At 35.2% G+C, this 26684-nt stretch overlaps 1 protein-coding gene across 3 annotated transcripts in view; it reads left to right on the plus strand.

Moving 5' to 3' along the window:
• Positions 1-26684, plus strand: part of TkR99D (Tachykinin-like receptor at 99D) — an 89025-nt gene that overhangs the window by 22655 nt on the left and 39686 nt on the right. For 2 of the 3 annotated variants that reach the window (XM_069055807.1, XM_069055805.1), the window contains exon 2: positions 16890-16923. The exons of the other annotated variant lie outside the window; for it this stretch is intronic. The gene's annotated coding sequence lies outside the window, so the exon portion shown is untranslated. The remainder of the gene's footprint in view (positions 1-16889; positions 16924-26684) is intronic. 3 annotated transcript variants of the gene reach the window in all.

A 26684-nucleotide genomic window follows, 5' to 3' on the forward strand; every position in this document is an offset into this window, starting at 1 on the left:
GGATGAACTACTTGAAATAGAGTCGACTGGATGGGGAGGACGAGACAAGGGAAAAAAATGTATCCGGGAGGGTAACATAAATTAAAAGCGAAAGCCACTTTAAATAAGAAATCCATCAACGTCCGGAGACTTAACAAATGTACCAAGAATGGAAATAATCAGTGAGTTGATGCAGTTAATGCCTCTACAATTATTTCTTGTCAGTCTCCTTCTGTTAAGTTTTATCTGGAAAGTTTGCCGGGGCTTTTCCTGTCGGCGCGCAAAATGAACTAAAATCTTAATTTCCCGCTCGTTTTTAATTGAAGTCGTTCTTTTCATTATTGCAGATTATGACTGAAGAAGGAAAAGATTTAATGAAATTAATTATTCGTGTGCACGGGTCAAATAAGAGGGAGAACCGGTGATGTGATTAAAATTCCTCTTTCTTTCCGGAGACATTTAATTATGTTTAAAAATTTAGACGCCAGATTAACATTCAACAACAGAAGCGTTCGGACTGCTGCAGATGGAAAACTTTCACAATCTTCGAAAATTTTCTATCCGCGGGTTCCGGTTTTTCCGACCCGGAGTTTCCAATATTAACTTAATTGTAGGCAAAGTCGCCAAGCGTAAACTACTTCACACTAGCGGAAGTGGGAACCAACTGGAGCAAAATTTCGCTCTAATTACCGAACTAACTGGATAACTGGAGAGTACACCGCTTTGCAAAATATTATTTTTCTACGAGCGAGAGCCGGTTTCTAAGACACAAAATTCACCGCGGAAATAACAAAACATTGCCTGGGTAAATAATTAAAAAAAAAATCCCAAGGGAATTTTCTAAAGAAATTTTACGTATTTGTTAAAGTTAAAATTGCAAAATGTAAATTACCGCATTTGCTGCTTCTCCAGACATCCACATAAATCTACATCTACATAAATTGTCACAGTTGCTAAAATAGTTGTTTGTGCATCGAGGCCGAAAAGTGCTTCTTTTTCGTCCGAGTCTGAGTTTTTTGGCCGAGGCGCAGCCGAGGCTTGAAACAAGCGGGGACAACAGGCACTCTTTGGCAGAGATGCACATTACATTTTTTATAAGCTTGCTAACAAAACTAGAAATTTACTATTTGCAATACCTACTATTACTAATTTACATAATTTATGGTGACAGGACAATTATCGGTTTTGTCGGTTTCATTGCTAACTAAACAGACCAACAGATAGCGCCACGGTCAGCGTCCGAAAAAGTGCGTCCGAAAAAGTACGTCCGAAAAAATGCGTCCGAAAAAGAGTTACTTTTCGTCCGCTTGGGAGTACGTAAAATTACCGTTTTCATCATAACTATTTCCACCGCATAATAATTTAGTGAAAAGCTCCAATACTTTTTGTCGCGATTTCGAGCAACATCCCCCAGAAACGTGATTCCTCTCCCCTGCTGAATATTTAAAGGATCGTCTTCAGACGACCTCGCTGACAATGTCATGACAATCAGTGCAAATATTGGCGGATTCTTTCGGCTTTAAATCCATCGAAAACAAGCAATAACTGTCAAAAAGTTTGTAATTAAATTCTGCGTTGTAAATAACAAGCTGAAATCGAAGGGATTTTCTTGTCGACATTTTTCACCTAATTTATTTCAATAACGAGCCGATCCGTCCTGCGAGTTTACAGCGTCGTCGATGAAAAAATATAGCATGACGGGATTTTATACGTTCTTATTGAGATTTTTCCGGGGGATGATTTTGTGCGTTGTTTATCGATTCAGTGCGATGCTGTTGGATTAGCGCTGTTAAAAATCGTCTCACGTCAAAAGTCGACTGAAAAATGGGTGAGTGGCCTGCGAGAGAGTGTGCCGTGTCGTGTTTGCGGACAAAATGATAAGTAAACAAACTACCGAAGGGAAGAGATGCTAACAAATAAGGTCACATGTCTGATGTCTCTTAAGATGTGTGGAGAATAAAATCTCCGGTTCATAAAATGTGTTGCAGCAAAGCGAATAAAAGAATCCTCAAATGCTATTTATAATCGTTCTAATTTTAGGCGATGTAACGAGTGTTCAAAAAGGTTTGTAGTAGGTTTATCCGATGGGTGCTTTTGTTTTTGTTAACCTGCGGTGTAGCTGTAACTGTCAAACCGTAGATGTCAAACCAACAGAAATGGTGTCAAGACAACAAGTAACAGTTTCCAGCTTAATGTAATAATTTCATTGCAAATAATTATTAAAATGTGTATCTGAAGGAAATATCGAAGCATTCCAACTAAAAAGACACAAATATTTATGAACAGTCGTTACGCAGAGCGTCTATAAATGAATGTGGGATCCTAGTGGCGTTGAAAGTTTCCCGACTCTTTTACCAGAAATCGAATGTTAGTATGATCTACGATATGCAACCCTCATAACCATTTGGTTTTACTGGTTGCCAGCTTGACAAAATAGCTACTTCACAAAGAAAATGAAATAAAAATAAAATAATGAAATGCACACTGTCGACAAACTACATATTTATTGTACACTTAAGAAGAAAGTAAATAACATCAGTGTTTCAGTTAAAAAAATAACAATGAAAATTAAAGAGATGGCTCCATTTTGCTCTAAACATCTTCTCACTCTCATTTTCTTGTTTTGAAAAATATTTTGTATCATCTGTTGTGTTTTGTGTTTCTATGTTTACCCTGTAATGAATACGCCCGGACCATTTTTTATTGTAAAACCAATCTCACCCACCAACTTCTGTTTATGTTTATTTTAATACTATTCCCACCCACATTTCCATAATAATTGAAACACTCAGCACCCAAAAAACTGTTATTTATTTTGCCTGGCTCGACGCCAACAAATAGTCACCGAATCAAATTTTAATTGTTTTTATCCGTCCAGGTTTCACCTTTCCTTGATTTAAAGTGTCAAGAAGAAAATATTCATTAGATGCATGAATTCAAATATTTCCGGGTTAAGTAAGACCTACCCCTATACATATCAATATCGTGATGTTTATGCAACGATTCACCCAAAGCTTTATTTGACGGATGCGGTCGTTCCTATGATGCACTATTTGCATCCCAGAAACCGGATGTGAGCTCCTCTTCCTTGAATTTCCTCATCGTCCTTTATAATTGAACTAACCGGTAAACATGGCTTACCAGATTTAATTAAAACGTCATTATACCACCGATTAGATTGTATATCACTGGGTTTTAGTCAACCCCCATGTCTGATCCTGACACGTGGTTATGGTGCCATCGAGTGTATTCATGTTTTAGAAAATCCCCTCCCCCCATCAAGGCCAACAGGAAGAAAACAGTTCACCTCTTGCCAAAATTTTCCGCTAATTATCCTTGACACTGTTGCAACACGCATGTGTTAATTACATTTTATTTTGTTTTATCGTGTAAAATTAAACGACACACTTTTTATTTGTTAAATAGATGCGAAGCAAGAGCTTTTGTGTCTAGTTTCGGCAATTAAAAAATGGACTGACAGATATTTTGTCGTTTTAGAAATACCGCAATCATTCTATGAATCCGAGAAGCTTTAACAAAGTTCAGGTATTAAAGCTCGGTTTAGAGATTGTGGGATGTTGTAAATGACGAGCAAGGCGTGCTTCACATATTTTATCGAGGAAAAGTTGATCCATTATAATGAAAAAAGCAATTTATAATTTCGCACAAGGCAATTCGACGAGAATAAAAATATAAGGAGCTAAAATATAATGTGGAGGGGAATGGTGAAATTAAAATTTCGCTTGATTTATTTATCACTTTACTTATGTATTTACTGTAAACCTATATACAGACTGTCTATAAAAGAATGTAGGATCGGAGATGGCTCTGGAATTCGCCACCACAAAAAATGCTTAGTTTGGGAGATAATCGACAAAAACGTAAAAACAAGGACGATCTGAATCTCTTGAATTTTTTATATATTCCGCCCGATTGTTTTTGTTGCTGGTAAAACTTTTTGGGCGATTATTTCGCAAACTAAGCGTTTTTAACTCTATATGTGTTAAGAGTTTTATGCTTATTTTTGATCATAGAATCAGCCCTGAAAGTTTGTTGGTGGAATTCTGACACACCCTGTATAATCTTCTCATATAAATTGTGACATGGAGACTGCATCAGAACTACTTTCGAGGAAGATTCTTGTCATCCATCACTTGTCGCATCCATCTTGTTAAATTATCTTAATTAATTGTACCGAAACAATCTGTTTCATTCTGTGCAGCACATATCGGGCATCCCTCAAGGCTTCTTATTAAGACCTCTGTTGTACTTATATTTTATGACTGTAGCGGATCTAAGTGCTTATTGACGGTGTTTATTGCTTTAAAACAATTTAAATAAAATTTATATTTAAAATATGCCATTCTATTTCCAGTAAAAAATCCATTTTTGTCGCCGCCTCCGATTCGATGAAGGAAGAAATTGCTCCATCACTCGAGATCTCAAAGTCTCGCTTTATTACCTGCCTGTAATAATTGCATTGTCCGGATCGGTCTGCCGAAATCTTTAAGAATTCACTGACAGCCCTAAATCCAAACTTTAAGCTTTAAAAAGGAGGTCTACCCCGAAATTGCACCTTCAGCGGGACGATAAAACAAATTGAAGTATAATCTCCTCCGAATATACGAGCTCCATGTGTAAAATTCGACAATATTTAGACGACGATAGTGTAAAAAAGTCATCAAAATCCCGAGACCCTCGGGAGTTTCCCGAAAAAATTACATATTTTCACTCGAATGGGTATCGTGACTTAAATTTGCATTTTAAGGGGCGACATCCCCAACCAAATGAATTTTTTGTGGCGATCGAAGTTGATAACATGGAGGATTACATGTCGAAATGGGTAACATCCCTCTTTCACGTATGCTAAATGGAAACACCACCAGACAACAGAAATATTTTCCACAATTGTTAACATCGTAGGACTTGGATTTGTTCGTGAAAGGGGCGTGGGCGCAGCCATTTATGCTAGATTTATTACGCACCCTTTATTCCTGCCACATAAAACGTAATCAAATGTATTTGGGAATTTAATTTTTATTAAGCTCATTCAGGGAAACACACTTCGAGAGGAATCGACTGAAAAGAACCCAAATATACGAGGGCGGTTCACACTTGTTCTTGTCCTTGACAGTTTCACATGCGAAGCCTGGTTTCTCACTTTCAGAGCTGTAAAAATATGAATGCAACGAGTTCACACTTTCATCTAATTAAGAACCTGTAAACTTGACAAAGAATCTTGGGAATTTTGTGAAGGTCACGCAGAATAATGAGCTTTCGTCTTACTGTTTTGCTTCATTATCAGGGTCAATAAATGACTAACCACCCCTGTAAATTCAGCGAATTAAAGAACAGTCCGAAGTAATAAGTATTGAGTGCAAGCTTAATAGTATTTAATGGATCGTAAAAGCTCAGCAGTGCGATAAGGTTTTATAGAAAAATTTCCGGGAGTGAATGTTTTAAAATCTGAACGATTTATTCCCTTACAATTCATATTATTTTCATGTGTGAAAACAATGTTTAACAAACAATTTAACTACTAATTTAATAATTTCGTAGAGATTTTAAAATGTCACAATTGGGAGTGACAAATTAAATAGGAAATAAACCCTCAGTTTTTTTAATCAACCGCATAACGTCAAGAACTGTTACCTAATGATTCAGGACAAGATTTCAGTTTTTTCAATGCTTCTTAAACGTCTTCATGATGTTGATAAAGTTGTAAAGATTTTCCTTTACTGATGAAGCTTGGTTTCAGAAGAGAGTATATTCTTTGATGGTAAGATGCAAAGGGGATATACACCTTATTATTCTTGAGAACATATTTGTGTAACGTCAATAAAGTGGTTACGTTATCAGAAAGAACAGAAAAAAAAATTACGAGTGAGTGAAAAGCAGTGAGTGAAAGACAGTGAGCGAAAGTGAAGTGAACGAAAGTAAAACCTTCACCCGTTGATATCTATGAATACAGATTCACTTTCTAAATTATAAATTAATTGCAATTAATATTATTATTAAAGTGAAGTGGACGAAAGAAAAAAATGTAGTATTTGTTAATACTAATTTTTTTTCTTTGTTGTTACAAAATACTTTAAAAGTTTTTCTCTTTCTCTTTAGACTTCTTGGGAGTCAGGAATCGATACGATCGACAGCCTCCCCCTTGTTTTCTTTGTAATATGCATTAGCTGTAATTTTATTAGGGAATAATATACGACGTAACATATTTCGTCTGGCTGCAATATTTCATAAGCGCATTAAAATTTTATGTAGGTGGAAGCTGGCACGGCTGAAATATGATCATTTTTACGCCGTTAGGTACTCTGTACAATATTAGCATCATTTTTTGTAATAAACATCTAATCCCTCTAGCGTAATTAAATCTATCATCGTTTGTGAACTGGAACAGTTGTCGATGAAATTGGTTTTTGCACGTGAGCCGTCGCAACTACGTCCCATTAATTAAATTCGTTCTTTTGTTATTTTAAAAACAATAACTCTTCGTAGTAACAAACCCGGCGCGCGGTAATACTTGAAAATAATATTCGCGGGACGAAATTTAATTGCTTTGAACTTACTACATCAAGCGTGAAATGTATTTAAGCGCGATTCATTGCAAAACAATCTTTTAGAAAATTTCGCTGGAAATTTGTCGTGTATCGTTATAAAAAGACGAGAATTTCCACGATAATCCAATTAGAAAATATGAAAATTGGAGGCAACAACTCGTCTTTGTCTAATTTCGTGTTGAGACCAATTAGAATTTATATCGCGTTATAACGGCCATTTTCTTGTACCTTTCCTCGCTTCAAATTCAATGAAATTCGACAATAGGCGACTCGAAGGGTTTCCTTTCAACGACACGACAAAGAAATTATGCACTTCTTGTAACCCGGAATAATTCGATTTGCAGCGAGAGGATTCGTCTCTTTCACCTAGGCCAAGAGGAGAATTTGACTTGATTTCGTTCAAATTGCACCCTGTGCCATCATTTAACTCTCTTTTTTTTTTAACAAACAAAGGAATATATTTTTATACATGATTTCCTGCACACTGGACACTATGTATTTTTACAAAAAGGAAGGAGGCGAAGGAATATTGTTTCGATAAAAGTATCGATATCTTTGGAACCGTTTGAGATAGATCAAATCTAAAAACTGTTGTTTATGAATTTAATTATGGCCAATCAAAAGCTACAATCGGTATTGCTGTATCTTTGACACTAAGATAGAAATCTGCAAATATATGTTTTGTAAAAATGGTGGAGGCGCCGGGATATTTTAAAAAATTATTATATTTTTATTACTCTTTGAGCTAGATCACATCAAAAAATTGCATTTGAAAAATTTACACGATTCGAATACAAAATTCTCAATGGCTCTATCTTTAATTACAGAAAGAATCTGCAAATATTATATTTTACAAGAATGAGGAAAGCGCCAGGATATTTTTTCAATAAAAGTAACAGTATCTCTGTTATTATTTCAGCTACAGAAAATTTAAAACTGTCCTTTATGGAGTTAGTTGTGCCCAATCGAGTGCTAAAATCTATGTTGCTCTATATTTAACATCAAGTAAGAAATCTGCAAATATATATTTTCAAAAAATGGTGGAGGCGCCGGGATATTTTTAAAATAAAGGTAGCAATATCTCTGTTACCAGTTGAGCTAGGTCAAATCTAATCACAGCGCTTTGTTTTTAGTTTAATAGTGACGAAATAAATGCACAAAACGGAATGATTCTGTCTTAAACATTAGTTGAAAAATCGTACATGATTTGAAAAATGGTGGAGGCGCTGGAATATTGTTTCGATAAAAGTATCGGTATCTCTGTTATCATTTGAGCTAGAAAAAAATCTAAAAACAACACTTTGTGTATTTAATAGTGACGAAATAAATGCACGACCCTATCTCAGACAGTTGTTGAAAAAATGATTTGGAAAATGGTGGAGGCGCCGGGATATTTTTTCGATTAAAGTATCGATATCTTTGCAATCGTTTGAGATAGAGCAAATTTAAAAACTGTTATTTATGAATTTAATTGTGGCCAATAAAAAGCTACAATCGGTATTGCTCTATCTTTAACACTAGGCAAGACATCTGCAAAAATATGTTTTCTAAAAATGGTGGAGACGCCGGGATATTTTTAAAAACTTTTTATGTCTTTATTGCCTACTGTTGGAACTAGATCACATTTAAAAATTGCATTTGATAGATTAAGTGGCATGATTCGAATACAAAATTCTTCATGGCGCTATCGTTAATTAGAGAAAGAATCTGCAATTATGTATTTTACAAAAATGAGGGAAGCGCCAGGATATTTTTTCAATAAAAGGTAGACACATCTGTCACCTTTTCAGCTGGAACACATCTAAAAATTGCGTTTTATAGAATTAATTGGTAGGAATCGAATACAAAGACTCTATCTTCAACACTTGATAAGATATCTAGAGACGACAGAATATTTTTGCAATAAAAGTAACAGCACCTCTGTTATCGTTTCTGCTACAGAAAATTTAAAACTGTTCTTTATGGAGTTAGTTGTGGCCAATCGAGTGCTAAAAACTATATCGCTCTATATTTAACATCAAGTAAGAAAGCTTCAAATATATATTTAAAAAAAAATGGTGGAGGCGCCGGGATATTTTTTCGATAATTGTAGCGATATCTCTGTTACCGGTTGAGCTAGGTCAAATTTAATCACAGCGCTTTGTGTTTTTAATAGTGACGAAATAAATGCAGAAAACGCCATGTCTCAAACATTAGTTGAGAAATTGTACATGATTTGGAAAATGGTGGAGGCGCCGGAATATTGTTTCGATAAAAGTATCGATATCTTTGCAATCGTTTGAGATAAAGCAAATTTAAAAACTTTCATTTATGAATTTAATTGTGGTCAATCAAAAACTACAATCGGTATTGCTCTATCTTTAACACTAGGCAAGATAAATATATGTTTTGTAAAAATGGTGGATGCGCCGGGATATTTTTAAAAATTCTTAAATCCTTATTACTTACTGTTTGAGCTGGATCACATTAAAAATTGCATTTGTTAGATCAATTGGCACGATTCGAATATAAAATTCTTCATGGCAATATATTTAATTGGATAAAGATTCTGCAAACAAGAATGCCAAGCGCCAGGATATTTTTTCAATAAAACTTACGACACCTCTGTCATCTTTTCAGCTGGATCAAAACTAAAAACTGCGTTTTGTAGAATTAATTGGTAGGAATCAAATACAAAGACTCTATCTTTATCTGTATCTAGAGGCTACAGAATATTTTTGCAATAAAAGTAACAGTATCTCTGTTATAGTTTCAGCTACAGAAAATTTAAAACAGTCCTTTATGGAGTTAGCTGTGGCCAATCGAATGCTAAAAACCATATCGTTCTATATTCAACACCAAGTAAGAAATCTTCCAATATATGTTTGCAAAAAATGGTGGAGGCGCCGGGATATTTTTTCAATAAAAGTAGCGATATCTCCGTTACCATTTGAGCTAGATCAAATCTAACAAGAACGCTTTGTGTATTTAGTCGTGTCAAATTAAATACAAAAAACTGCATGGCTCTATTTCGAACATTACTTGAGAAATCGACAAGTATAGGATTTGAAAAATGGCGAATGTGCCAGGATTAAGAGTAAACAATTTCCAACAGTTAGATAATTAAATTCGCGTAAACACACGGCTTAATGATAAGCCCAGACTGTTAAAATTCATTTATTTTAAGCCCTCTATAATACCATTTGTTATGTAATAAATTAAAAATAAATGCAGTCGCAATAAACCAGTATGACAGAAATCCAATCATCCCTTGTTTTCAGTTTCATTAGTTATTTTATACTGTCCCAATATGTTATTATAAATAGAATTGAATTACTCGCTATTGTTATTGACCCACACAACAATAATTTTCATTCGAATCATTTTTATTTTTAGTCTCGAAAAACGTCTAAAAATAAATGCAATTTGCACAAAATCTACACCAGAGACGCTTCAATAAAATTTAAATTAAAATTATGATAACCAGCAACTAAATTGTATAATTAATAATGTCGCGTATTTTTCTTGGCCAAGTTGTAATAACAATTTACGCCCACTCTTTAACGAGTATCCTTAGCTTATTTAAAGTTTCCTGGGGGGTTATTTTCTCATCAAACATTAAATTAAACCCTTACCCTGTCATTCACAGGCTAGTATTACATAACCTCGTTAAGTTACACCTGAATTCTCGGTGAGAAACCGAAATAGCCGATAAAAATAAAAAGCTATTAACGGACGTGATTGGCCTGTTCCTTGGAGAGCTAGACTCACCTTCTTTATTTCGTCGAGTGTAATTAATTATTTTTCGATCAATACTGAATCGAACATGTGCAATTTGACGTTTTAATTTATATGACCGTAAATTGTGTCATGTCAGTGACCAGATGTTCATAATTCCCTCAGGAAACTTTCGATAAATCTGTACAATTTGCGTTTGAGCGCTTTACATTATCACAGCCTCTATATTTATGAACACAATTGTTGGATTTAATTGTGTTATTGTAGACTAAATTCATTTATCAAACCGTCCAGCCAACAGGTCTGATTTGTCTTCGGGACTGTTGTACATGATTAATCTAAAAATTGTGCTTCATCTGAAACCCTGGTTTGTAAACTATCATTAATTATATTGGCCGAATCGATATCGTTTATTGCGGCCACCAAAAGGGATGAAAAAATCATATATCAGATTGAGTTTTTCTGCAGCAGCTTTGATGGGGCTGCCGTTAATTAACGCAATCTGTGCGAGGGTGTTTGATGGTGGTTTTTCAATATTTTTCTAGAGCTTCTCCAACTAATGAGTTTCGCTCATCTATCTGCGCAATGTCGCACGTCCCAATTTATCAGATTCAAATTGAGATGGTCAAATCACTGTCAAGGTCTGAAGATTCTTCTTGTTCGTTAATTCCTTCTCTGCTGTAATTAAAAGTAAAGTTTGTTTAATTTTTTCCCGGCTCTGCTTTGATCTCGTCCTCGGTGTTTCGCTTGATCTTTTTTTAGAACCCTTCCGTTATTTCATTCTTCCAGAATTTGGCGTTGCTCGATAAAGAAAAAATTGAGAAACCAGATTTAATCGTTGCTGTTTTTCTAATTAGCTGTTTTACACAGCTAACAAAAAATATTGCAAAAACACAAACGTGGATGTTGGATTTATTACTTTGTTCAGTCTCGGGTTTTCTAGGACTATTAATTAGGAATTTTACTTTAACTCTGCAGCGGAATTAAGCGCAAAAAAAATATCACGAGAGAGCATTAAATTGTCTGAGAAGATTGTACAGCTTCGACGACTCTAAGTAAGTTTAAATTGTCTCAAGTCTGGTAATTAAGTGCAAGACTGTCGACGATATCTGTTATCAACTGTAGCGTGGTCATGTAAATCTTACTCCTTGTCTCGCTTCAGAATAATCAAATTGCACAAACTCTTATCAAATTGTTATTTATTTATTCTAGGATAATTTTGTTACAGTAAATGTCTGTAAATTTTTACAAAATCGAGAAGTAGTTTTCTTGGTTAACGATAGCACATCGTTGACGTTTCTTTGACATTACAGCGAAAAATCTGCCTACCAGTGACGTCGTTGAACGAGGTAGAGACTCATTTAAAAAATAATTCAATGTTCATATTCGTGAAAAATAAATATAGAAGAAATTTAGTTTAAGAGGGAATATATTTTTTGCAAGAGGATTTGTTGATACCGAAACGGGAGAGATTTGAAAGGATAATTAAAATGCACCCCTAACAAAAACTGACGGACTTAAGGTATGAAAATTTCCTCCCTTCTTTTCTAATTTTAATCCAATTAAATTAATAACGAGCGATCTGGGAGTTTCGAAAGTTTTAATACACGCTCAGAAATTTCACTCAGTCTACGGTAATAAAATAAAGAACAAACGAATGAAAACATCACCGAACATGTAGCAAATGCAAATTCAGAATAACACATGAAATCCACTTGCAAATGGTTTATACATATTTATTACATCGTTACAATTCTCAAATTGAAACTGTTAAAATTTCACGTGAAGAGTCGCAAAAGTACAAGGGTGTGGAGTGGTGTTAAGAGTCCTGTCTTCAGAGCACAGTGATCAGGGTGCTATAATAAATAAAAAATGATTATTGATCGTATTGATTTTATTAAACATTTTTGTTTCGGACACAAATAGCGTTTAATGAGTAGTAATGACTAGTGTGAAGTATTTTTTGTTTGTTTATTTATTTGTACCCTTCTATCGTCTTAAATAATGAATCAATTTTCAAGAGACTTTTACTCCTGGGTAGCTCATTTATTCAAAAGTAACTTAGGCTAGATAATTCAATAACTTAGTATTAGTAGCTATAAAAATTAAATAGAGAGAGCGCTGCAAGCACAAACACATATCTTCTAATATCTTGCCCAGTGTTAACGATAGAGCGACGCAATTTTTGTATTGTATTCATCATGATTAAGTCTATAAAGCGCAGTTTTTAGATTTGATCCACCACAAGCGATAATAAAGGTGTTGTGGATTTTATTGAAAAAATATCCCGGCACCTCCACCATTTTTACACAATATATTTTTGAAGATTTCTCATCTACTGTTAAAGATTGAGCGATGCAGTTTTCGTATTCTATTAATCACGATTAAGTCTATTAAGCGTAGTTTTTAGATTTGATTTACCTCAAGCGATAACAAAGATGTTGTGATTTTTACTGAAAAAATATCCCGCCGCCTTCATTTTTCCAATATTTTTTTGAATCTAGTACTAAAGATACAGCGATGTAGTTTTTGCAATCTATTAGTCATGATTAAGTCTGCAAAAGACAGTAATTATATTTGATCTACCTTGAGCGAGAACAGAGATGGTGTGACTTTAACTGAAAAAATATTCCGGCGCCATCACCATTGTTCCAAAAAATTTTTGAAAATTTCTCATCTAGTATTAAAGATAGAGCGATGCAGTTTTTGCATTCTATTGGTCATGATTACGTCTACAAAACACAGTTATTAGCTTTGATCTACCTTGAGCGAGAACAGAGATATTGTGACTTTTAGCGAAAGTATATCCCGGCGCCTCCACCATTTTTACAAAATATATATTTGAAGATTTCTCATCTAGTGTCACAGATAGAGCGATACAGTTTTCGTATTCTATTCATCATGATTAAGTCCATAAAGCACAGTTTTCAGATTTGATCTACTTCCGACGATAACAGTGATGTTTTGCATTTTATTAAAAAAATATCCCGGCGCTTCCACCATTTTACAAAATATATTTTTGAAGATTTCTCATCTAGTATTAAAGATAGAGTGATGTAGTTTTTGCATTCTATTCATCATGATTAAGTCTATAAAACGGAGTTTTTAGATTTGATCCACCTCAAGCGATAACAGAGATATTGAAAAAAATAACCCGCCGCATCTACCATTTTTCACAGAATACATATTTTAGAGATGTTGTAGATTTTATTGAAAAAATATTCCGGCGCCTCCACCATTTTTGCAAAATACGTATTTAAAGATTGCCCATCTAGTGTTAAAGATAAAGCCATGCAATTTTCGTATTCTATTCATCATGATTAAGTCCATAAAGCACAGTTTTCAGATTTGATCTACTTCAGGCGATAACAGAGATGTTGTGAATTTTATTTAAAAAAATAACCCGACTCCTCCACCATTTTTACAAAATATATTTTTGAATATTTTTCATCTAGTGTTAAAGATTGAGCGATGCAGTTTTCGTATTCTATTAATTATGATTAAGTCTATTAAGCGTAGTTTTTAGATTTAATCTCCCTCAAGCGATATCAGAGATGTTGTGACTTTAATAAAAAAATATCCCGCCGTCTTCATCATTTTTCCAATTTTTTTTGAAGATTTCTCATCTAGTCTCAAAGATACAGCGATGTAGTTTTTGTGATTTTATTGGTCATGATTAAGTCTACAAAACACAGTTATTAGATTTCATCTACCTTGAGTGATAACAGAAATGTTGTGACTTTAAGTGAAAAAATATCCCGTCGCCTCCACCATTTTTACACCATACATATTTGAAGATTTCTCATCTAGTGTTACAGATAAAGCGATGCAATTTTCGTATTCTATTCATCATGATTAAGGCCATAAAGCACAGTTTTCAGATTTGATCTACTTCCGACGATAACAGAGATGTTTTGCATTTTATTAAAAAAATATCCCGATGCCTCAACCATTTTTACAAAATATATTTTTGAAGATTTCTCATTTAGTATTAAAGATAGAGCGATGCAGTTTTTGCATTCTATTCATCATGATTAAGTCTATAAAACGCAGTTTTTAGATTTGATCCACCTCTAGGAATAACAGAGATACATATTATTGAAAAGAATAACCCCATCATTTTTTGCAGAACACTTATTTAAAGATTTCTTATCTAGTGTTTAAAATAGAGGGATGCAGTTTTCGTATTCTATTCATTATGATTAAGTCCATAAAGCACAGTTTTCAGATTTGGACTACTTCAGGCGATAACAGAGATGTTGTGAATTTTATTAAAAAACAACCCGGCGCCTCCACCATTTTGACAAAATATATTTTTGAAGATTTCTCATCTAGTGTTAAAGATTGAGCGATGCAGTTTTCGTATTTTATTAATCATGATTAAATCTATTAATCGTAGATTTTAGATTTGATCTACCTCAAGCGATAACAGAGATGTTGTGACTTTTACTGAAAAAATATCCCGCCGCCTTCCTCATTTTTCCAAATTTTTGTGAAGATTTCTCATCTAGTATCAAAGATACAGCGATGGAGTTTTTGCATTTTATTGGTCATGCTTAAGTCTAAAAAACACAGTTATTAGATTTGATCTACCTTAAGCGATAACAGAGATGTTGTGACTTATTGAAAAAAATATCCCGGCGCCTCCACCATTATTACACAATACATATTTGAAGATTTCGTATCTAGTGTTAAAGATAAAGCTATGCAGTTTTCGTATTCTATTCATCATATCTATAAAGCGCAGTTTTTAGATTTGATCCCCCTCGAGCGATAACAGAGATATTGAATACATATTTAAAGATTTCTTATCTAGTGTTTAAGATAGAGCGATGGAGTTTTCGTATTTCATTGATCATGATTAAGTTTATAAAGCGCAGTTTTTGAATTTGATCTACATCAAGCCATAACAGAGATATGACTGTTATTGAAAAAATATTCCGGCGCGTTCACCATTTTTGCAAAACACATATTTATAGATTTCTCCTTTAGTGTTAAAGATAGAGCGATGCAGTTTTTGTATTTTATTTGTCACGATGAAGTCAATAAAGCACAGTTTTTAAATTTGATCTACTTCAAGCGATAACAGAGAAGTTCTGGATTTTATTGAAAAAAATATCCCGGCGCCTCCACCATTTTTGGACTATAAATCAGAATTAAAAGTGATGAGATTGAATATTATTTTGGTATTTCATTGAACGTCGACAACACAGCACGCGTGCCTACGCTGAACCCCTCTTCGCGTATGCTAAAAATAATCCCCTTGTTGTCATTCTTTTCGAACTTGATAAAATCCCCTTCGATGTGTTTCAGGTCGAGCGAAAAAATTCGCTAAATTACATTAGTCGTGTCAAAGTAGATTATGTGATCGAAAAGTTGCAGAAGCGTCTCGTCGACGATTCCTCCTCTTCGTCCGTCACGTCCTCGACTTTTTTTAAATTGGAAACTCCGTATCAGTTTCGAAGTTCTCACCTCGCCGGCCGCAACGCCTCTAAAAATAGACATCCATCTTGATTAACATTTTTGGGCGAAATATGCAGGTGTGAAAGCGAGCGTGGCGAACAAATCGAGTTATGAATCCGCCATCGACGGCATTAACTTCAAGAATTCGGCATCCGCGTTTAATTAATGCTGTTAGAGAGACGATTACGTCACAACCAAACTAAGCAAACTAAATTAATTATTCCGGGGGAGAATCTTTGATAAGTCAAGAGAGACATCATGCTCGCGCCTTCAACTTTATAAGTGACGTATAATGGATTGGCGCAAATCGTGATTGGAGTCTGGAATTATCGTTGTATAGGCCTCATACGCATTCCCGCAAATCTGAGACCCGCGACACCCTCCTGATGCCGTCGAGTCCTTCTATTGTCTCCTTTATTACCAGGAATTAATTAGCCGTCTTAATCCAACCTAGATTTGACCCACCATTGGGGAATGCACCCCAGGACCCTCCAACTGTCTTCATCCTTGAGGACAACGATCCCTTATTCACCCACTTTATTTGACATTTTTATTAACTAACACCCTTCATCCAGTCGCACAGCGATGCAGCAACGCTCACCGCAGTTAATACTTGGATGGGTGACCACAGAAGAAAGCTCCTTCCGTTGTCAGTTACTTGATATGCAACCCACAATACATTTAGAAAGTAACGCTGGATTCAGACGCGGTAAAATCCAGCTTTACGCTCCAAATGTATTGTGGGTTGCATTTTCAATTCCGTCAGGTTCTTTATTACTCGTGAATCACCTTGTATATCTGTCAGAGATTATCACCGTTTGATTAATTAATATAATTTCTAATGGAAAATAATTGTATTAGACTAGTTGATGATAAAATGTATCCGTAATGATAAATTGATTCGGCCTGGCTGTCATGTGTCATAATAATTTCACTTTTTTTTTCTATGAAGCTTTGCGAATCATCGATTGTGAATTCAAATTATGCAAAATGCCGCCACAAACATCAACTCCTGCATAAATGTGTTTTGATGGAGTTTTTGTGTTGGCCAGAGCGATTTGACATCCGGCAAATTTTCAATTCGCAAAAATAAAAAAACCGTGTCGAGCCATTTCCACCGGAAAATATTGTCAGAACATGTTTGTAATCTGGAGTTTATTTCAGGCGCCATGGAACTTGATCTTGTTCAGCGGTGAAGGTAAGCGGTTTAGATGTTAATTGCATTTTAAATAATTGATCAGCCTGTTCGCAGCCGAGTTTGTGCACTAAACAACTTAAAGTGATCGCAGTGTTTCATTCTGAACACCTGTAAGGTGGCTGCAGTTTGTTTTGAGAGAGGAGAAGGAATTCTCGTGACGTTAGCGATTTGCACGTCCAATTAATAGCACAAAGGCATTGCATGCATACATGAATGCGATGAACTTTATTGTAATATTGGAGGGACGTAAATTGGCACAGACTGTAAAATACATAAAGCACGTCTGTTTAAAATTCACGGTTTGTAGATAAATATCTGGAGCATAGTTTGAAAAAGACGACACTTCCACGGAATTTATTGCAGCTTAAAATCGAGGAATGCAAATGTTAAAAGCCATATAAATGTGTTCCGAATGTAGCAATAATCGTAACAATTCATTTTGTTTTTGAGGTGAAGCAACGTCAGATTTGGTCACTGCTTGGATGGGTGGCCCCTAATGCGATTTCAGTACCTTACAGTATTACTTTCGTAATTGATAATAGAAAAAGAAGTGCTTTGAAAGCAGTATAGAGCGAGCGCTGTGGCCAAGCGCTTGGGGCGCCGCTTTGCATTCGGGAGATACCGAGTTCGTATCCCACCCAGGTCTAGTCTAGTGGTGCGTTTTTTCATTTTCATGTGGGCACAGGTCTCATATCAGTACCTTCCGCACCCATCCTCAGCGTACCCATCCCGAATCTTCCCGTCATCGTGGTTGAAAAGGCTCAGTTCTCCTTCGGAAGGGAATAAAAAATTGCAACTTTTAAGGAATCTTGGTAGAGATATTCGTAATGACCTGGATGCCGTGCCTTATAATGCTGCGGTGCGGGGACACTGAAATCACTAACAACTTTTCGCAGTTAAGCAACACCCACCGCGGTTAATATTTGAATGGGTCTCCTCTTGTAAATATTTTGTTTTTGTCATCTAATTCCTGTTTGGATTCTGAATCTGTTACTGTAGAATTATTTAATTGATACAGAGGATTACTGACTGGTTGGAATATGCAAATTTTCTTAATGCAGCTGCACTTGAGCGCACCGATATGGCCAAATCGAACGATTAGCAAAACCCAGCGTTTAACATGTCCTCTAGAATCCCACAATCCTAAAGTCTGACACAGTTAAACCACAGTAAAAGTTTAATTAAACTTCGACCCATTGTACATCACAGAGATAAAAGAATTTTATTTGGTTCGAGAAAAACTTCAATGAAAGACGGGAAACATTGATTTTCTGAATACGGTATGACCGTGTTTTATCGATCCTTAAGGACCTGAGTTACATAAGGCAATTTACAACAGTTGTTAAGCTTCACGTCTATTATTATGCGCGGATATTTAAATGTATATTACACACAAATAGAACCTGATTACAAGCTAATTAAATTAAATTTCGCTTCCATTATGTTACTCGTATGAAAAAGCTACACTTCATGAAAGCAAAACCAGTCGCGCTGATTTTCCACGGAACGGAATAAAATATAAGTTGTAGATTTTTTTTAGGATGGCACTTAAAAAGTCCAGGAAGTGTCAGATTTTACAGCGAACGTATTTATTTTAATGCGGGATTTTATGGCTATTAATGCAAAAAGTGGATTCCAGTCTTAATAAAATTTTATCTGTATTGTCTGAAACACTTCACTCTTCGTGGCAGTTTTATTGTAAAAGTGCCGCTGAAGGTGATGTAATCGAACCGAGTATAATTTATAGTCGTAACCGAGAAACTCCATTATCTTGAATATAATTAAGAGCTTATTCTTGCAAAAGGATTAATGAATTTCATCGCTTAGTCCTTTTTTCGCTCGACTACACAAAAACCGACATAAACCACAATGTGGTCGCAATGTTGGTCCTCGTAAAAAATTTACGGCCGCCTTTGAATGACAATTAGATTTGGATGTTTCATGTATGACTGTATAAAACACAAAGAACTTGTAAACGCTGACGGTTTCACTTATTTATAATACGAGGTAGGGACAGGGAGGAATTTTTTACAGAATCCGATCAGCAATTTCACGGTATTGGTGATTAAGCAATAACCAAAAATGAAGAAATCGTAACATAGTTTTTAGTTTTCTACGTTGTCCTACAACCTCGTAGGTAAAATTTCGGCACATTTTAAAAATTATTTATTTACATTTGAATTGAAAACATTCATAATAAAAATTTCAAAACACCCTGTATATCATTTTTTATAAAATGTACGCCAATGCGAAGTATCCTATAGGAAATATGCTTTAAAACAAGGAAACCACATTGGTGTACGTTTTATAAAATATGATATACAGGGTGTATTTTTAAAATGTGCCGAAATTTTACCTACGAGGTTGTTTGACAACGTAGAAGACTAAAAGCAATTTAAAAAAATTGTACCTCAAAAAATAAATGTCATTTTATTTTTTGACATGCCAGTAGCTCGTGGTTAAAATTTCTGCACGCATTTCAAAAACACCCTGTATATAAGTATACTATTTTTTACAATATGCAATGATTGTAAATAGTTATGCATTAAAATAGGTATTCACTTCTTCTTTTGAACATTTTGTATTGTGGTTTTTAAGAGCACTTTTAATTTTCTTCTTCTTAGGCGGCTGCTTTTTTATTCCCTTGTGACTAAAAGTGCTACTTTATTAGTTCATCATTTGAAGCCCTAAGAAAACGCTCTATACAAAAATCGTGCAATAAAAAGTGCACCAAGAAAGAATATTCCAACCTGATCTTTACCACTAACCCTTCCTAAAATCTTCACCTGAACTCCTTACGGTAAGGACATCGATCCTTCAATATATTCAAAACATTTGCATAAATTAGCTTGCCGGTTTGCCTTCCAGGCTAACTTGATACACATCAGTACCATCTTGTGTAATTATATCGTTTATAGAATTTGAATTTTTTATTTGGTCTGGAACAATCTACCGAGCTACAGTACATTAATGAAATGGGAAATCAATATTCGACATACCATTTCGCTAAATTTTATATCAAGAAGAAACATTGTAGCGAATAAATTTATCGAAGTTTACTACAAAGTAGGTTGTATTAAAATGGAAATGTTGCAGATAATAGCCTTCACTTTTCCGCTGAAATGCAATTAATTTGACGAAGACCTAGTGCGGTAAAAATTATTAAATATTTTATGAACAAAATGGATTTCCAGGAATTTTAAAGCTTGTCGCTTGACCAGTCCATTTTATAGTGAACATTACAGTGCGCTACAAAACTTCATTATTGAAATAGATTTCAAAGACAATATCCTGCATTATGATCCAAATTAAACAAAGGCAAAATTTCCTCTCGCAGCTTTCAACTCTGTCAGAATCACGAAACAAGCTTTAAATTGATACGACGACCAACTAGGTGCAATAAATTTCCATCTCTGCTCTGTACTTCATATTACTACCAGATTCTGTTTGCACTTTGCAAAGAATAAAAAAACTACAACGCTCTGCACAACATTTCCTGATAGTTTTCCTTGACGATGGTAAACGCGCAAAGAGAATCCAGAATGTTTCAGTGAGCAAGCGCTAAAATTGTTTCGAAAATTGTATTATTACATGCAGGAGAGCTAGCTATCATTTTATAAGAACTCATTTGCAAGTATCAAATGTCAGCACGTCTGAAAAGAAATTCGATATTTTTTATTTGACAAATATTACATCTTGTCTCGCTAAAATGCGGCCTCTAGAGCCGGAAATGGACGCGGACAATATCCAGGTTTACTTTGCAAATGTATTGTGGGTTGCATTTTCAATTCCGTCACTTGTCAAATACCCTACATGTGTCTTGAGTTTGGGCAAAACATACTTCACTTTTAAATAATGTATTTGTGTTTCTTAAACGCAATGTAATAAATTTCCGGTTGGTTGGTTTCACAAAACAGTCATAATGAAGCTTCTGAGCCTCGGGTGATCAATGAAATATTGTAAAGCACCCCAGTTGTAAAACCGACACGTCCACCTCGACGGTGGATTTAAGTTATTAACTGAACATCCACTCCTGCATGCAGCGGCTTACTTTTCTTCTGGATAATCGGATTTTACTAAATTATTTCCTATCGAAAACGAGCAGCGATGTGCGCGGATTATATAACGACAAAACATCCACATTATCCTTTTGCTGATGGGGTGATGTCAGCTGCGATGCAGATTTTCTCTCTATTCTCGATGTTGCGAAACTGCATCGGTGCCAAATGAAACTAATCTTATTTTTCGATAGAAGTTGTGTTTTTCAATTCAGATCAGATAGGAATGACTCTCTGAGTCACTGCCTGATATGCTAACAGAAAAAATTATATTGCTATGTGTCGTACGGTAGGTATTTTACAGCGCTCCAACTAATCAGGCACTCGGCTTCGCCTCGTACCTGAAACTTAGTTCTCGCGCTGTAAAACACCCCTACCGTACTCTAATGTAAATAACTGTTTCATTCAGTTTTGAAAGTGTACAATTGTGTTCCTGAACGAAATACTATTCCAAAAGGATTTAACCTAAATGTAAATTAGTTTGGTTGAGTAATGCACTGCCTGATGTGCTAAAAGAAAAAAATATATAAAGAGACGTTCTAAGCGCTCCAACTAATCAGACACTCGGCTTCGCCTCGTGCCTAAAACCTAGTTTCCGCGCTGTAAAATACTCCTACCGTACTCTAATGTAAATAACTATTTCCTTCAGTTTAGAAAGTGTACAATTGTGTTCTTGAATAGTATTTTAAAAGGATTTAACGTAAATGTAAATTAGTTTGGTCGCGATGCAGGACAATCTGATTTCCATTTACAGTTTTCCAGACTTCATTAGGTCTGTTTTTAAAAACATTTAGAAAGTTGTCGGCATTATTCGGCACTTTCCCTCGCCCTCTGCGAAACAGTAAAGTTTAAAACATTGTTCCCTGGGGTATTATAATGGAAGCGGTGTTGTGGGATAACGACGGTGTGTATTCCTGGTGGACCACAAACGCATACTTCATCACAGCAACAAGAATCCACCAAAAAATAGCGTTTTGGCGTGGTCGAAGAGCAAAATAAGTGTGGCGGCGCACTCTGACGCGAAGAATGGAAGCGACGGCGGAAAGCTTTTAAAACGGTCAATTTGAATGAGACACGAGTCATACACAAAAGCAACAATTTCGTTTTATACTGAAATAAAACCACTTTACCTCTTGAATTGCATTTGTGCATTGTGTAGGTTGGGTTTTATGTGCGGAGGTGCTTTTTTATGTCGGCTGAATCAGCACAGGCGGCATTAGATTTTGACCGTATTGATGTCAATAACTCAGCTCTTGCAGAGCGGATCAGGCTGGAAATCTCGTAACCTACCTTTCATTCGTTGTTATTTACGAAACGTCTTTCGGAAATTTTATTTATCATCATTGGATCAAAAGAGGCGTCGAACAACGCATCAGCCAAATTGAAATTAAATAGATGAGACTGGCATGCAGTTTCTTATGACTCTTATGAGGGCTCGTTTTGCTATTCAAGGTTATTTCGCAAATTGTACGTTTTGCTTTGCAAACGCTGCGGAATCAGTTTGTTTTAATTAAAACCGTTTAGCAAAAGAGATTAATGGTTTATATCAGTTCACGCCAACCCTTTACAGAGCGATATTAAACGTTCATATCGGTGAATCAATTTCGAACAATATGCATACAATCAGTGACCTTGAATTGCAAAGCGAACCTCCGTAAGAAAATACATGGCATTTTGAGCCAGTAGGTGTGTTGGATTTTCTCATTGACGTTTTCAGTTTTCATTCACAGATTTTTCACCGGTTTAATGCTCCGCCTTCGCGCAGATATTTCCAAGGTCACAGCCCATGAGATAATCCAACACCTAATTTTTTTGGCACTCAACGTCTTCTGCGCCTGATTTCATTTGATCACCCACATCAAATTTACAATTTTTTCTTCTTAATTTTTTTCCATGGAAGATCAATACTCCCCAAGAGTTAATTATATCCGCTTGGGATAAACCTTGTTAGTCGCGACTACCGCGCACTATTAATTTTCCTCTCAAGATATACGAAACCATTTTATAGAGGGTTTTGTTTCGAATAAATTTCGAGGGATGTACTAACGTTATTAACACCACACACGTGAGTGTGATGTTCGCTCGAAATTATTGCTTCATGCTTCACTCCACGTTAATAAATTCTGAACACGCGGATATAACTCAAACAATATCATCTCGTAAGACATATTTATGTTGTTTCGACTAACCGTTAAGCTGTTGCCAGTGTAAGCAACTTAGAATTCATTATTAGCACATTAGTGGAAAGCAGGGGAGTTTCTGGCAGAGTTACGTAATTATCATTATTGTTGTTAATTAAGTCACTCGACAGGCGGAGTTTGGGACAAATGTTCACGACAAGGAGACAATAAATAATAAAAAGTAGCTGGAAAATTATGCACAGAAGCAAAAAATTTAATATAGCTCTCAGAATAATTGGAAAGTAGTTGACTTAAAAAGTGTTGAGTTTAAATATGAGTTCTTATCCTTCGTGGAATTATTGCCCTCGACGCACCCGTGCAATAAAATATATTTTCCCATGGTCATTGAATTACAGTGGTCTTTGCTCACTGAAAATAGTTGGCAAAGATGCCAATTGAATCACTGGTGAGGAAATAATATTTTCTCACTAGTGAGCAAAGTGAATGTTTTGCAAGTTTGTCTGTTTTTAAAATACTTTCTGAATATTAATGCTAAAACTTTTCTTATTTTTGACTTATTTAAATTTTTAACCTGTTATTTAGATTTCAATTGACAAAAAAACGTGAAATTGCTTGGGATAAACTTCTGGAAAAATTCATGTTAAATGCATTATGTGTTGGTAAGTTGGTATCAGTGATTAAACTAAAATTCGTAAACCAATCACAAGCACGCAACGCCTAACATAACCTATTTGCTTGTGATGTTTTTGTCATTGTGATTTATTTCAAAAGAAAATTTCGAAAGAAAAATGTATTTTTTTGCGTATCGTAATGAAAGTGACACTTTTTTACACGCAAAATCGTAGTGAAAGTTGTACTTTTGTGCATCATTTTATTCCTTGGAGATGATTGTCAAAGCATACCTATTTTTCGCCAAGGAAACCGCATTGGTGTACGTTTTATAAAATATGATATACAGGGTGTATTTTTAAAATGTGCCGAAATTTTACCTACCAGGTTGTTTGACAACGTAGAAGACTAAAAGCAATTAAAAAAAAATGTATCTCAAAAAATAAACGTCATTTTTTTAGATATTTTTTCCGAGTTTTACATGAAGCCAGTAGCTCGTGGTTAAAATATCTGTACAACTTTCAATAACACCCTGTATAACTCCTTCAATACCCACGTTATTCCAAAGTAAATTTAATCAGAATTGAAATGGAGCTATTTTTGTCACTTTTCAGTGATGTTATTCCAAACATTCAGTAATATCTGGAATGCACTCACAGATAATAAAAATATAAATGCAATATGGTCATTAGACCTTCTAGTTTCTTAATTGCGTCGATGACGTCTTTATTAGAGTTATTCTGGAGATGTTTATATTACGGCCAGTTCGTTAAATGAAGCGGAAAGATTGTAGTTTATTTATAGAGAGCAAAATATTTTAAAAAGCCAGTTCTAAAATGTAATGATGCAATTTTTTTAATACCAACTGCCTGATTTGTTTATCAATTAAGTTGTTTTCTTAATATTTTCTCTTAGACAAAATACTTCTTCTCTTTTTAAAAACAGATTAGAAAAACTTTCAGTACAACATACTTGGCGCCCTCTATCGACAAACTCGCAAAACATTCACTTTGCTCACTAGTTAGAAAATATTTTTTCCTCACTAGTGATTCAATTGCCATCTTTGCTCACTAATTTTGTTCTTTCCACGTATGTCGTAACTTAAAGAGCATGAATTTTTTCATCCTGTTCCATTTTTCATAAAAAAAGTTTTTGTCAAAACTAAAATGTTTTACTCAACTGAGCAAAAAAGTGTTTATTATCGTAACAGTCGTAAAGTCATCGATGAGCTATCTTATTCAGTGCTATGCTATGATGGTAAAAACGGTAAAAACAAAGCTTCTAAATAATAAAAAACTTCTAAATAATAAAAAGCTTGCTTGACAAAAAAAAAAATGAAAAATACCCATATAGGGTCGAGATATCTCTATGAACAGAATGAACTGACCAGACTAGAAAAAAGGAAAAAAAGTGAACAAGTCAGTGTAAGATAAAGCACTAAACCAACTCGTGGAAGCAATTTAACTTTTGTTATTTTAACACTTCTCTTAAAACCTTCTCTGGTAAAGTTCTAATAGTGTATTGAACAAACCTTAGCAAGAGTCTCGGCCTCGTATCTCACCGATTTTTTCTACTTTTTTTATAAAATTATTGCTCCACCGATCGCCATCAAATATTGTTGAATGCACCACCCCTAATAGTATAAGTGTTGGGCGCGACCATTTCCGCCCCAAGTCTTGTACGTATGTTGCGGTCATGTTTACCTTTCATTTCCGGACATAAAAGCTTTGTTTGCACTTGTAGAACTCCGGTCGAGAGTGTTTTAAGTTGGAAAGTGAGACTCGACAAGTTATTTGCTATTCGGACCCGATTCTCCAAAGTGCTAATAAGCTCGTAGTCGAGAGGGTGTTTGATTCTGTAGTAATATCGAGAGAACAAAACTGCATTCAAATTCTCCAGTGTTTGCTGCCTCCACTTGTTTATCGTCCCTTACAATACCCACTTAGTCCTTGTACACTTTTCAATACCTAGTGGATAAGAAAAGCATCGTTGAGAGAGTGTCTTTGGCCCATTTAATTTCATAAATAATGCACAGCTTCTCATCTGGGGTTCTAATGAGAGCACTCTGAATAGTTTATAAATAGTTGGTGTAAGTGCAGAGTTGGCAATGTAAACTTGTTATTATAACGACATTAAAAGTATCCAGCTTTCAGAAAGTTTATTAAAACCGGGCCGGTAGAACTCCCGATGACCTCTAGGGTTTACCCAGCACCTTCGCTGACGTCAGCCCCAAGCCAACATGGCCATACGCCTAATTACATCTTCGAGCTTTTGCCGGGTATTATTAGTTACTAAATATTGCAAGGGAGTTCCTTGAGGAAAAGGGAGATTCTGCTTAATCCGGTCATGAGTCAATGTGCTCTTCCTCGCAGAACAAAGGGACTTATTTACGATAATGCAATATTTAGTCGGACTGGAGAAGAGTCGGCAATAATGGAAAATCTGATACTCTGCTGTTAATTTGAAATATACATACTAGGTCACAATAAGAGAAAGTATAGTCTTCGACTCGCCTATGTCTATTATCCACTCGGATGGTTCCACCACTCACCTACGGCTCATGTTACAATTTTCATCCTCTAGTAGCATAGAATATAATGTACTAATCTTCAACTGTACAAAATGTATTTTAACTTATTCTGCAGTCGCACTTGGCTCGTTTTAGCTCTTTTATCGATTCACACCGTTGAAGTACATTTCCATCCAGTGGTTACTCACAAGAGACCATATTTTTTTACAACCAGAAGGCATTCTCATGTACTTTAAAATATTTAAATTCAGTTTAATTTTCCAACGTAGACCTGATAAATTGCCTCGTTGTGGATAGGTTAAATATGATAATGCAAATTTCTTCGTTTCTTCAGCATTCTTGGTCTTCAAAGCGCTCGTGTCAGGCAGGTTTGCGGAAAACGAACGATTCTCTTGGCAAATAAGTTAATGAATATTTATTATT

The sequence above is a fragment of the Tenebrio molitor genome, chromosome 8 (assembly GCF_963966145.1).
Source record: "Tenebrio molitor chromosome 8, icTenMoli1.1, whole genome shotgun sequence".
Classification (NCBI taxonomy): Eukaryota; Metazoa; Arthropoda; class Insecta; order Coleoptera; family Tenebrionidae; genus Tenebrio; species Tenebrio molitor.